General features: G+C 40.0%; 1 non-coding gene across 1 annotated transcript; it reads left to right on the forward strand.

The window, feature by feature from the left end:
- The first annotated feature begins 1,536 nt into the window (after positions 1–1,536).
- LOC130977439 (small nucleolar RNA R71) lies at positions 1,537–1,644 on the forward strand. Its single transcript, XR_009085129.1, has one exon. It is a non-coding gene; the product is annotated as a small nucleolar RNA R71 (small nucleolar RNA).
- The last annotated feature ends 9,285 nt before the right edge of the window (positions 1,645–10,929 follow it).

Consider the following 10,929-nt stretch of genomic DNA (forward strand, 5'->3'; position numbering starts at 1 on the left):
ATAACAAAGAGAAATAGATAAAATATAACATTGGGTTGCCTCCCAACAAGCGCTTCTTTAATGTCAGTAGCTTGACAGATGGCTCTCATGGAGCCTCACAAATGATCAGAGCAATGTTGGAACCTCCCAACACCAAACTTAGAGTTTGAATGTGGGGGTTCAACACCAAACTTAGAGTTTGGTTGTGGCCTCCCAACACCAAACTTAGAGTTTGACTGTGGGGGCTCTATTTGTCTCTGATTTGAGGGAAGCTCTTTCAAGCTTCCTCTCCATGGTGACAGAGGGATATCCTTGAGCCTTAAACACATAGGATTCTTCATTCACTTGAATGATCAGTTCACCTCCATCAACATCAATCACAGCCTTTGCTGTGGCTAGGAAGGGTCTGCCAAGGATGATGGATTCATCCATGCACTTCCCAGGATCTTGTCTCTTTTGAGGTAATTTCTGCCTAGACAAGTCATCCAGTTCTTTGGTGAGCAAGGGAGGTTCATCTTCCCAAGTCTCATTTCCAAATAACTTGTCATTTAGCTTCATGATTGCTCCAAGGTATTTAGCAACTTGCTCTTCAGTGACATACTCATCCTCTTCAGAGGAAGAATACTCATCAGAGCTCATGAAAGGCAGAAGTAAGTCCAATGGAATCTCTATGGTCTCATTTTGAGCCTCAGATTCCCATGGTTCCTCATTGGGGAACTCAATGGAGGCTAGTGCACGCCCATTGAGGTCTTCCTCAGTGGCGTTCACTGCCTCTCCTTCCTCTCCAAATTCGGCCATGTTTATGGCTTTGCACTCTCCCTTTGGATTTTCTTCTGTATTACTTGGGAGAGTACTAGGAGGGAGTTCAGTAACTTTCTTGCTCAGCTGACCCACTTGTCCTTCCAAATTTCTGATGGAGGACCTTGTTTCAGTCATGAAACTTTGAGTGGTTTTGATTAGATCAGAGACCATGGTTGCTAAGTCAGAGGTATTCTGCTTAGCATTCTCTGTCTGTTGCTGAGAAGATGATGGAAAAGGCTTGCCATTGCTAAACCTGTTTCTTCCACCATTATTGTTATTGAAACCTTGTTGAGGTCTCTCTTGATTCTTCCATGAGAAATTTGGGTGATTTCTCCATGAAGAATTGTAGGTGTTTCCATAGGGTTCTCCTAGGTAATTCACCTCTTCCATTGAAGGATTCTCAGGATCATAAGCTTCTTCCTCAGATGAAGCTTCCTTAGTACTGCCAGGTGCATTTTGCATTCCAGACAGACTTTGAGAAATCAAATTGACTTGTTGAGTCAATATCTTGTTCTGAGCCAGTATGGCATTCAGAGTGTCAATCTCAAGAACTTCTTTCTTCTGACTAGTCCCATTGTTCACAGGATTCCTTTCAGAAGTGTACATGAATTGGTTATTTGCAACCATCTCAATTAGCTCTTGAGCTTCTGTAGGCGTCTTCTTCAGATGAAGAGATCCTCCAGCAGAGCTATCCAAAGACATCTTGGATAGTTCAGAGAGACCATCATAGAAAATACCTATGATGCTCCATTCAGAAAGCATGTCTGAAGGACATTTTCTGATTAATTGTTTGTATCTTTCCCAAGCTTCATAGAGGGATTCTCCATCCTTCTGTCTGAAGGTTTGGACTTCCACTCTAAGCTTACTCAATTTTTGAGGTGGAAAGAACTTTGCCAAGAAGGCATTGACTAGCTTTTCCCAAGAGTCCAGGCTTTCTTTAGGTTGTGAGTCCAACCATGTCCTAGCTCTGTCTCTTACAGCAAAAGGGAATAGCATAAGTCTGTAGACCTCAGGGTCTACCCCATTAGTCTTGACTATGTCACAGATTTGCAAGAATTCAGCTAAGAACTGATGAGGATCTTCCAATGGAAGTCCATAGAACTTGCAATTCTGTTGCATTAGAGAAACTAATTGAGACTTAAGCTCAAAGTTGTTTGCTCTAATGGCAGGGATAGAGATGCTTCTCCCATAGAAGTCGGGAGTAGGTGCAGTAAAGTCACCCAGCACCTTCCTTGCATTGTTGGCATTGTTGTTGTTTTCGGCTGCCATGGGTTCTTCTTCCTTGAAGAATTCGGTCAGGTCCTCAACAGAGAGTTGTGCCTTAGCTTCTCTTAGCTTTCGCTTCAAGGTCCTTTCAGGTTCAGGGTCAGCTTCAACAAGAATGCCTTTGTCTTTGTTCCTGCTCATATGAAAGAGAAGAGAACAAGAAAATATGGAATCCTCTATGTCACAGTATAGAGATTCCTTAAGGTGTCAGAGGAAGAAAAATGGAAGACAGAGGTAGAAAATTCGAACTTATCAAAGAAGATGGAGTTCGAATTTTTGCATTAAGGAATAGTGTTAGTCCATAAATAGGAGGATGTGAGAAGAAGGGAAGTAATTTTCGAAAATTAAGTAAAAGATTTTGAAAACATTTTGAAAAACACTTAATTGATTTTCGAAAATAAGAGTGGAAAAGAAATCAAGTGATTTTTGAAAAAGATTTTGAAATTAAAAAAAAAATTTGATTGAAAACTATTTTGAAAAAGATGTGGTTAAAAAGATATGATTGGTTTTAAAAAATGTGATTGAGAAGATATGATTTGAAAACAATTTAAAAGATATGATTTGAAAATAATTTTAAAAAGATTTGATTTTAAAAATTAATGACTTGCCTAACAAGAAAAGATATGATTCAAACATAAAACCTTTCTCAACAGAAAAGGCAAAAAATGTTCAATCAAATCATTAATTGTTAGTAAGTATCTTTGAAAAAGGAAAGAAATTAATTTTGAAAAAGATTTGATTGAAAAGATATGATTTGAAAAAGATTTGATTTTGAAAAACTTTGAAAACTTGAAAAAAATTGATTTTGAAAACAAAATCTTCCCCCTTTTGCCATCCTGGCGTTAAACGCCCAGAATGGTGCACATTCTGGCGTTTAACGCCCAAACTACTACCCTTTTGGGCGTTAAACGCCAGTCTGTCTTCTTCACTGGGCATTTTTGAATGCCCAGCTTTTTCTGTATAATTCCTCTGCAGTATGTTCTGAATCTTCAATTCTCTGTATTATTGACTTGAAAAGACACAAATTAAAAATATTTTTGGATTTTTAATAATGAGGAATAATCAAAATGCAACTAAAATTAAATAACAATGCATGCAAGACATCAAACTTAGCAGTTTGTATACTATTGACACTAACAAAATGAAAATGCATATGAGAAACAACAAAACACTCAAGTCAATAAAATTCAAAGATCAAAACAAGGAAATCATCAAGAACAACTTGAAGATTAATGAAGACACATGCATAAATTTGAAAAATGCAAGAAGAACAGAAACATGCAATTGACACCAAACTTAAAATAAGACACTAGACTTAAACAAGAATTATTTTTGGTTTTTATGATTTTGTAAATTTTTTTTTGGTTTTTTCGAAAATTAGGTGAAAAGGAAAATAAAGGTATCAAAATTCTTAATGAGAATTCCAGGAATCATGCAATGTTAGTCTAAAGCTTTAGTCTAAAGGAATTAGACATAGCTAGCTAAGCTTCAGCAAGACATTGCATTCAAGAGCTAAATTGATGATGATCAATCAGCTTTGGTGATGATAACAACATCACCTTGAAACACTAGAATTCATTCTTAAGAACTCTGAAGAAAAATAATACCTAAATTAAGCAACAAGATGAACCGTCAGTTGTCCATACACAAACAATCCCCGGCAACGGCGCCAAAAACTTGGTGCGCGAAATTGTGATCACTACAACTTCACACAACTAACCAGCAAGTGCACTGGGTCGTCCAAGTAATACCTTACGTGAGTAAGGGTCGATCCCACGGAGATTGTTGGTATGAAGCAAGCTATGGTCACCTTGTAAATCTTAGTCAGGCAGACTCATATGGATATGGTGATGAATGAAAATAACACAAAGGTAAAGATAGAGATACTTATGTAATTCATTGGTAGGAACTTCAGATAAGCGTATGAAGATGCCTTCCCTTCCGTCTCTCTGCTTTCCTACTGTCTTCATCCAATCCTTCTTACTCCTTTCCATGGCAAGCTCGTGTAGGGTTTCACCGTTGTCAATGGCTACCTCCCATCCTCTCATTGAAAGCGATTGCATATGCCCTGTCACGGTCATAGCGGAATTCATCTGTCGGTTCTCAATCAGGCCGGAATAGAATCCAGTGATTCTTTTGCGTCTGTCACTAACGCCCCGCCCTCAGGAGTTTGAAGCATGTCACAGTCATTCAGTCATTGAATCCTACTCAGAATACCACAGACAAGGTTTAGACCTTCCGGATTCTCCTGAATGCCGCCATCAGGTCCTGCCTATACCACGAAGATTCCGGTTAAAGAATCCAAGAGATATTCACTAGAGCCTCGTATGCTTGTAGAACAAGAGTGGTTGTCAGTCACTTTGTTCATGAGTGAGAATGATGATGAGTGTCACGGATCATCACCTTCATCAAGTTGAAGAACAAGTGATATCTTGGACAAAGAACAAGCGGAATTGAATGGAAGAACAATAGTAATTGCATTAATACTCGAGGTACAGCAGAGCTCCACACCTTAATCTATGGTGTGTAGAAACTCCACCGTTGAAAATACATAAGAACAAAAGTCTAGGCATGGCCGTGAGGCCAGCCTCCCAAAGAGGGTTCAATCATAAAAACATGATCAAAAGATGAAAATACAATAGTAAAAGGTCCTATATATAGAAAACTAGTAGCCTAGGGTGTACAGAGATGAGTAAATGACATAAAAATCCACTTCCGGGCCCACTTGGTGTGTGCTTGGGCTGAGCAATGAAGCATTTTCGTGTAGAGACTCTTCTTGGAGTTAAACGCCAGCTTTTATGCCAGTTTGGGCGTTTAACTCCCAATTAGGTGCCAGTTCCGGCGTTTAACGCTGGAATTTCTTGAGGTGACTTTGAACGCCGGTTTGGGCCATCAAATCTTGGGCAAAGTATGGACTATCATATATTGCTGGAAAGCGCAGGATGTCTACTTTCCAACGCCGTTGAGAGCGCGCCAATTAGGCTTTTGTAGCTCCAGAAAATCCACTTTGAGTGCAGGGAGGTCAGAATCCAACAGCATCTGCAGTCCTTTTGAGTCTCTGAATCAGATTTTTGCTCAGATCCCTCAATTTCAGCCAGAAAATACCTGAAATCACAGAAAAACACACAAACTCATAGTAAAGTCCAGAAAAGTGAATTTTAATTAAAAACTAATAAAAATATAATAAAAACTAACTAAAAGATACTAAAAACAATGCCAAAAAGCGTATAAATTATCCGCTCATCAACAAATAGTTTTCAAATGCAGAAATTCTAGATGCTTTACAAGCTCAGCAGGATCGCCTTAAACAGCTCGAAAAAGAGGCAGAGCATCAACGGGAGGCCGAGAAAGACCTCTGGAGGGAGACAAGACGACACTGAGAGCTAGAGGATAAGCTCTTGAAACTCAAGGCTGATCTCAAAGCTAAAACCGTTCGACCCAATCGGGAAGATAGCTCCCACAAGGACCAAGATCCATTCACCAAAGAAATTATGAAAGCTAAAGTTCCAAAAGACTTTAAGGCTCCCGACATGACCCCCTACGACGGTACATCCGATCCAAGCCATCATCTCAGAAATTTCAGAAGCAGGATGTATTTCACAGACGCTTTAGACGCTATTCGATGCAAAGCTTTCCCAACTACTCTAACCAAGATGGCAATAAAGTGGTTCGACAGTCTGCCATCAAGATCAATAGCAAGCTTTGATGACCTAGCCAAAAAGTTCCTAGCCAGATTCTCCATACAGAAAGACAAAGCCAAGCATGTCCCTAGCCTATTAGGAATTAAGCAAGGAGATCAGGAAAGCCTCCGCAATTACATGGAAAGATTGAACAAAGCATGTCTGGACATACAAAGTCTGCCAACAGAAGCAGCCATCATGGGTTTTATCAATGGCCTGCAAGAAGGACCTTTTAGCCATTCAATATCCAAGAAACACCCAACATCTCTAAATGAGGTTCAAGAAAGGGCAAAAAAGTAAATCAACATGGAGGAGAACTCTCGATTGGGAGATAGCTCAAAAGCCAGATTCTCCTATCCACCTCGGGATAAGAATAAAGAATCCAGGAAGAAAGAAGTCCAACCCACTGAGAAACCTAGAAAATACCACAACTACACCCCCTCTTCGGGTGTCCCTTATGGATGTCTACCGAGAAATATGTAACACTGAGAAGATCCCACCACCTCGCCCGATAAAACACAAAAGATGAGGGGGAAGTTAGACAGAGTACTGCAAATACCACCGAATCTACGAACACTCTACCAATGGGTTCTTCTACCTGAAGAATGTCATAGAGAAGTTGGCACGAAAAGGGCGACTAGAAAAGATGAGGGGGAAGTCAGACAGAGTACTGCAAATACCACCGAATCTACGAACACTCTACCAATGGGTTCTTCTACCTGAAGAATGTCATAGAGAAGTTGGCACGAAAAGGGCGACTAGATTGGTACCTAGCCAACAAAGTGGATGAACTAAGAAAAAGAAGAAGGGATGAAGAGGTCGGACGAGTTGAACGCCCACCTCACACCCCTGAGAGACATGTTCATATGATAAATGGGGACTCGTAGGAGGAGTGTTTCGAGGGTTACCTAAAACTAAAGGTCGATCTCGGACGAGATCTTCTATGCCGGTTGGTGTTGCTGTGTCCGACCTGTTTAGAGCTGGTCGGCGGAGCTGTCGTGTCTGACTTGTTGGATCTGGTAGAGTTGCTGATCCTTGATCACCAGAGGGTGGTGGTACCTACAAGAGACTCCAATGCTTAAGTTGGCACGTGCTTTAGGCAAGTTTTTTGTGGAATCAGAGTATGAGTTTACCTGGGTGCTCCAGTGTATTTATAAGTGTGGAGTGACTGATAGGCAAAATTGTGATTTGCTCTTTTTCATAACTTGAACAATTCTTAGCAATGGCTCCAAAAACTTGGTGCACACTACTATGGTTCACTCACATTCTTCACAACTTCGCACAACTAACTAGCAAGTGCACTGGGTCGTCCAAGTAATAAACCTTACGTGAGTAAGGGTCGATCCCACGGAGATTGTTGGTATGAAGCAAGCTATGGTCATCTTGTAAATCTCAGTCAGACTGATTCAAATGGTTATAATGGTTTTCAAAAATTATGATAAATAAAGCATAAAATAAAGATGGAGATACTTATGTAAATCATTGGTAGGAATTTCAGATAATTGTATGGAGATGCGATGTTCCTTCTGAATCTCTGCTTTCCTACTATTTTCATCCAATCCTTCTTACTCCTTTCCATGGAAAGCTGTATGTAGGGCATCACCGTTGTTAATGGCTACTTTCCATCCTCTCGGTGAAAATGCATGGTCCAAATGCTCATGTCACAGCACGGCTAATCATCTGTCAGTTCTCGATCATGTCGGAATAGAATCCATTGATTCTTTTACGTCTGTCACTACGCCCAACAATCATGAGTTTGAAGCTCATCACAGTCATTCAATCCCTGAATCCTACTCAGAATATCACAGACAAGGTTTAGACTTTTCGGATTCCCAAGAATGGCCGCCAATAATTCTAGCTTATACCACGAAGACTCTGATTAAGGAATCCAAGAGATACCCGCTCGGTCTAAGGTAAAACGGAAGTGGTTGTCAAGCACGCGTTCATAAGGATGGATAATGATGAGTGTCACGGATCATCACATCCATCAGGTTGAAGTGCAACGAATATCTTAGAACAAGAATAAGCTGAATTGAATAGAAAATAGTAGTAATTGCATTAAAACTCGAGGTACAGCAGAGCTCCACACCCTTAATCTATGGTGTGTAAAAACTCCACCGTTGAAAATACATAACTGATGGTCCAGGCATGGCCAAATGGCCAGCCCCCCCCCCCCTTGAGGGTCTTGATGAGCGGATAATTTGTACGCTTTTTGGCATTATTTTTAGTATATTTTTAGTATGTTTTAGTTAGTTTTTAGTATATTTTTATTAGTTTTTAGTTAAAATTCACTTTTCTGGACTTTACTATGAGTTTATGTGTTTTTCTGTGATTTCAGGTATTTTCTGGCTGAAATTGAGGGACCTGAGCAAAAATCTGATTCAGAGACTGAAATGGACTGCAGATGCTGTTGGATTCTGACCTCCCTGCACTCGAAGTGGATTTTTTGGAGCTACAGAAGCCCAATTGGCGCACTCTCAACGGCGTTGGAAAGTAGACATCCTGGGACTTACAGCAATATATAATAGTTCATACTTTGCCCAAGATTTGATGGCCCAAACCGGCGTTCCAAATCAGCTCAAAACTGCCCGGCGTTAAACGCCGGAACTAGCATAAGAATGGGAGTTAAAGGCCCAAACTGGCACAAAAGCTGGCGTTTAACTCCAAGAGAAGTCTCTACACGAAAATGCTTCAATGCTCAGCCCATGAACACACCAAGTGGGCCCGAAAGTGGATTTTTATGTCATTTACTCATTTCTATAAACCCTAAGCTTCTAGTTCTCTATAAGTAGGACCTTTTGCTATTGTATTTTCATCTCTGGATCTTAGATCATCTTCAGATCTTTGAATCTTTTGATCCTTGATCATTTTGAGTCTATTGATCATGTATTGGGAGGCTGGCCATTCGACCATGCCGAGACCTTATTCTTATGTATTTTCAACGGTGGAGTTTCTACACACCATAGATTAAGGTGTGGAGCTCTGCTGTACCTCGAGTATTAATGCAATTACTATTGTTCTTCTATACAATTCAGCTTGTTCTTATTCCAAGATATTCATTCGCACTTAAGAACTTGATGAATGTGATGATTATGTGACGCTCATCATCATTCTCACTTATGAATGCGTGCCTGACAACCACTCCCGTTCTACAAGCAAACAAGGCTTGAATGTTTATCTCTTGGATTCTTTAATCGGAATCTTCGTGGTATAAGCTAGAATTGATGGCGGCATTCAAGAGAATCCGGAAGGTCTAAACCTTGTCTGTGGTATTCTGAGTAGGATTCAATGATTGAATGACTGTGATGAGCTTCAAACTCGTGAAGGCTGGGCATTAGTGACAGACGCAAAAGAATCAATGTATTCTATTCCAACCTGATTGAGAACCGACAGATGATTAGCCGTGCCGTGATAGGGTGCGTTGAAAATTTTCATTGAGAGGACGGGATTGTAGCCACTGAGAACGGTGATGCCTAACATACAGCTTGCCATGGAAAGGAGTAAGAAGGATTGGATGAAGACAGTAGGAAAGCAGAGAGACGGAAGGGACAAAGCATCTCCATTCGCTTATTTGAAATTCTCACCAATGAATTACATAAGTATCTCTATCTTTACTTTATGCTTTATTCATATATCATCCATAACCATTTGAATCTGCCTGACTGAGATTTACAAGGTGACCATAGCTTGCTTCATACCAACAATCTCCGTGGGATCGACCCTTACTCGCGTAAGGTTTATTACTTGGACGACCCAGTGCACTTGCTGGTTAGTTGTGCGAAGTTGTGTTTATACCATGGTATTGAGCACCAAGTTTTTGGATTCATTACCGGGGATTATTTGAGTTGTGAAAAGTAGTGATCACAATTTCGTGCACCAGGTCTAAAATCGCATACACTGACTAAAGATCAATCAAAAGACGTCTAATACAATAGTAAAATGTCCTATTTATACTAGACTAGTTACCAGGGTTTACAGAAATAAGTCCAAAGGCAGAAATCCACTTCCGGGGCCCACTTTGGTATGTGGTTGGGCTGAGCTTGAGCTTTACACGTGCAGAGTCTTCTCTTGGAGTTAAACGCCATGTTGTAACGTATTTTTGGCATTTAACTCTGGTTTGTGATGTTTTTCTGGTGTTTTACTCCAGAATGCAGCATGGAACTAGCGTTGAATGCCAGTTTGCGTCATCTAAACTCGAATAAAGTATGAACTATTATATATTTCTGAAAAGATCTGGATGTCTACTTTTCAAGGCCGTTAAGAGCGCGCCATTTGAAGTTCTGTAGCTCCAGAAAATCCATTTTGAGTGCAGGGAGGTCAGAATCCAACAGCATCAGTAGTCCTTTTTCAGCCTGAATCAGATTTTTGCTCAGGTCCCTCAATTTCAGCCAGAAAATACCTGAAATCACAGAAAAACACACAAACTCATAGTAAAGTCTAGAAATGTGAATTTTGCATAAAAACTAATGAAAACATCCCTAAAAGTAGCTAGATCCTACTAAAAACTACCTAAAAACAATGCCAAAAAGCGTATAAATTATCCGCTCATCACAACACCAAACTTAAATTGTTGCTTGTCCCCAAGCAACAGAAAATCAAATAGGATAAAAAGAAGAGAATATACTATAAATCTCAAAATATCAATGAATATTAGTTTTAATTAGATGAGCGGGACTTGTAGCTTTTTGCTTCTGAACAATTTTGGCATCTCACTTTATCCTTTGAAGTTTAGAATGATTGGCATCTATAGGAACTCAGAGTTCAGATAGTGTTATTAATTCTCCTAGTTAAGTATGTCGATTCTTGAACAAAGCTACTTTTATGAGTCTTGGCTGTGGCCCTAAGCACTTTGTTTTCCAGTATTACCACCGGATACATAAATGCCACAGACATATGACTGGGTGAACCTTTTCAGATTGTGACTCAGCTTTGCTAAAGTCCCTAATTAGAGGTGTCTAGAGCTCTTAAGCACACTCTTTTTGCTTTGGATCATGACTTTAACCACTCAGTCTTAAGCTTTTCACTTGGACCTGCATGCCACAAGCACATGGTTAGGGACAGCTTGATTTAGCCGCTTAGGCCTGGATATATTTCCTTGGGCTCTCCTATCCATTAATGCTCAAAGCCTTGGATCCTTTTTACCATTGCCTTTTGGTTTTAAGGGCTATTGGCTTTTTCTGCTTGCTTTTTCTTTTTCTTTTAT

Source organism: Arachis stenosperma, chromosome 4 (assembly GCF_014773155.1).
Source record: "Arachis stenosperma cultivar V10309 chromosome 4, arast.V10309.gnm1.PFL2, whole genome shotgun sequence".
In the NCBI taxonomy this organism is placed as follows: domain Eukaryota; kingdom Viridiplantae; phylum Streptophyta; class Magnoliopsida; order Fabales; family Fabaceae; genus Arachis; species Arachis stenosperma.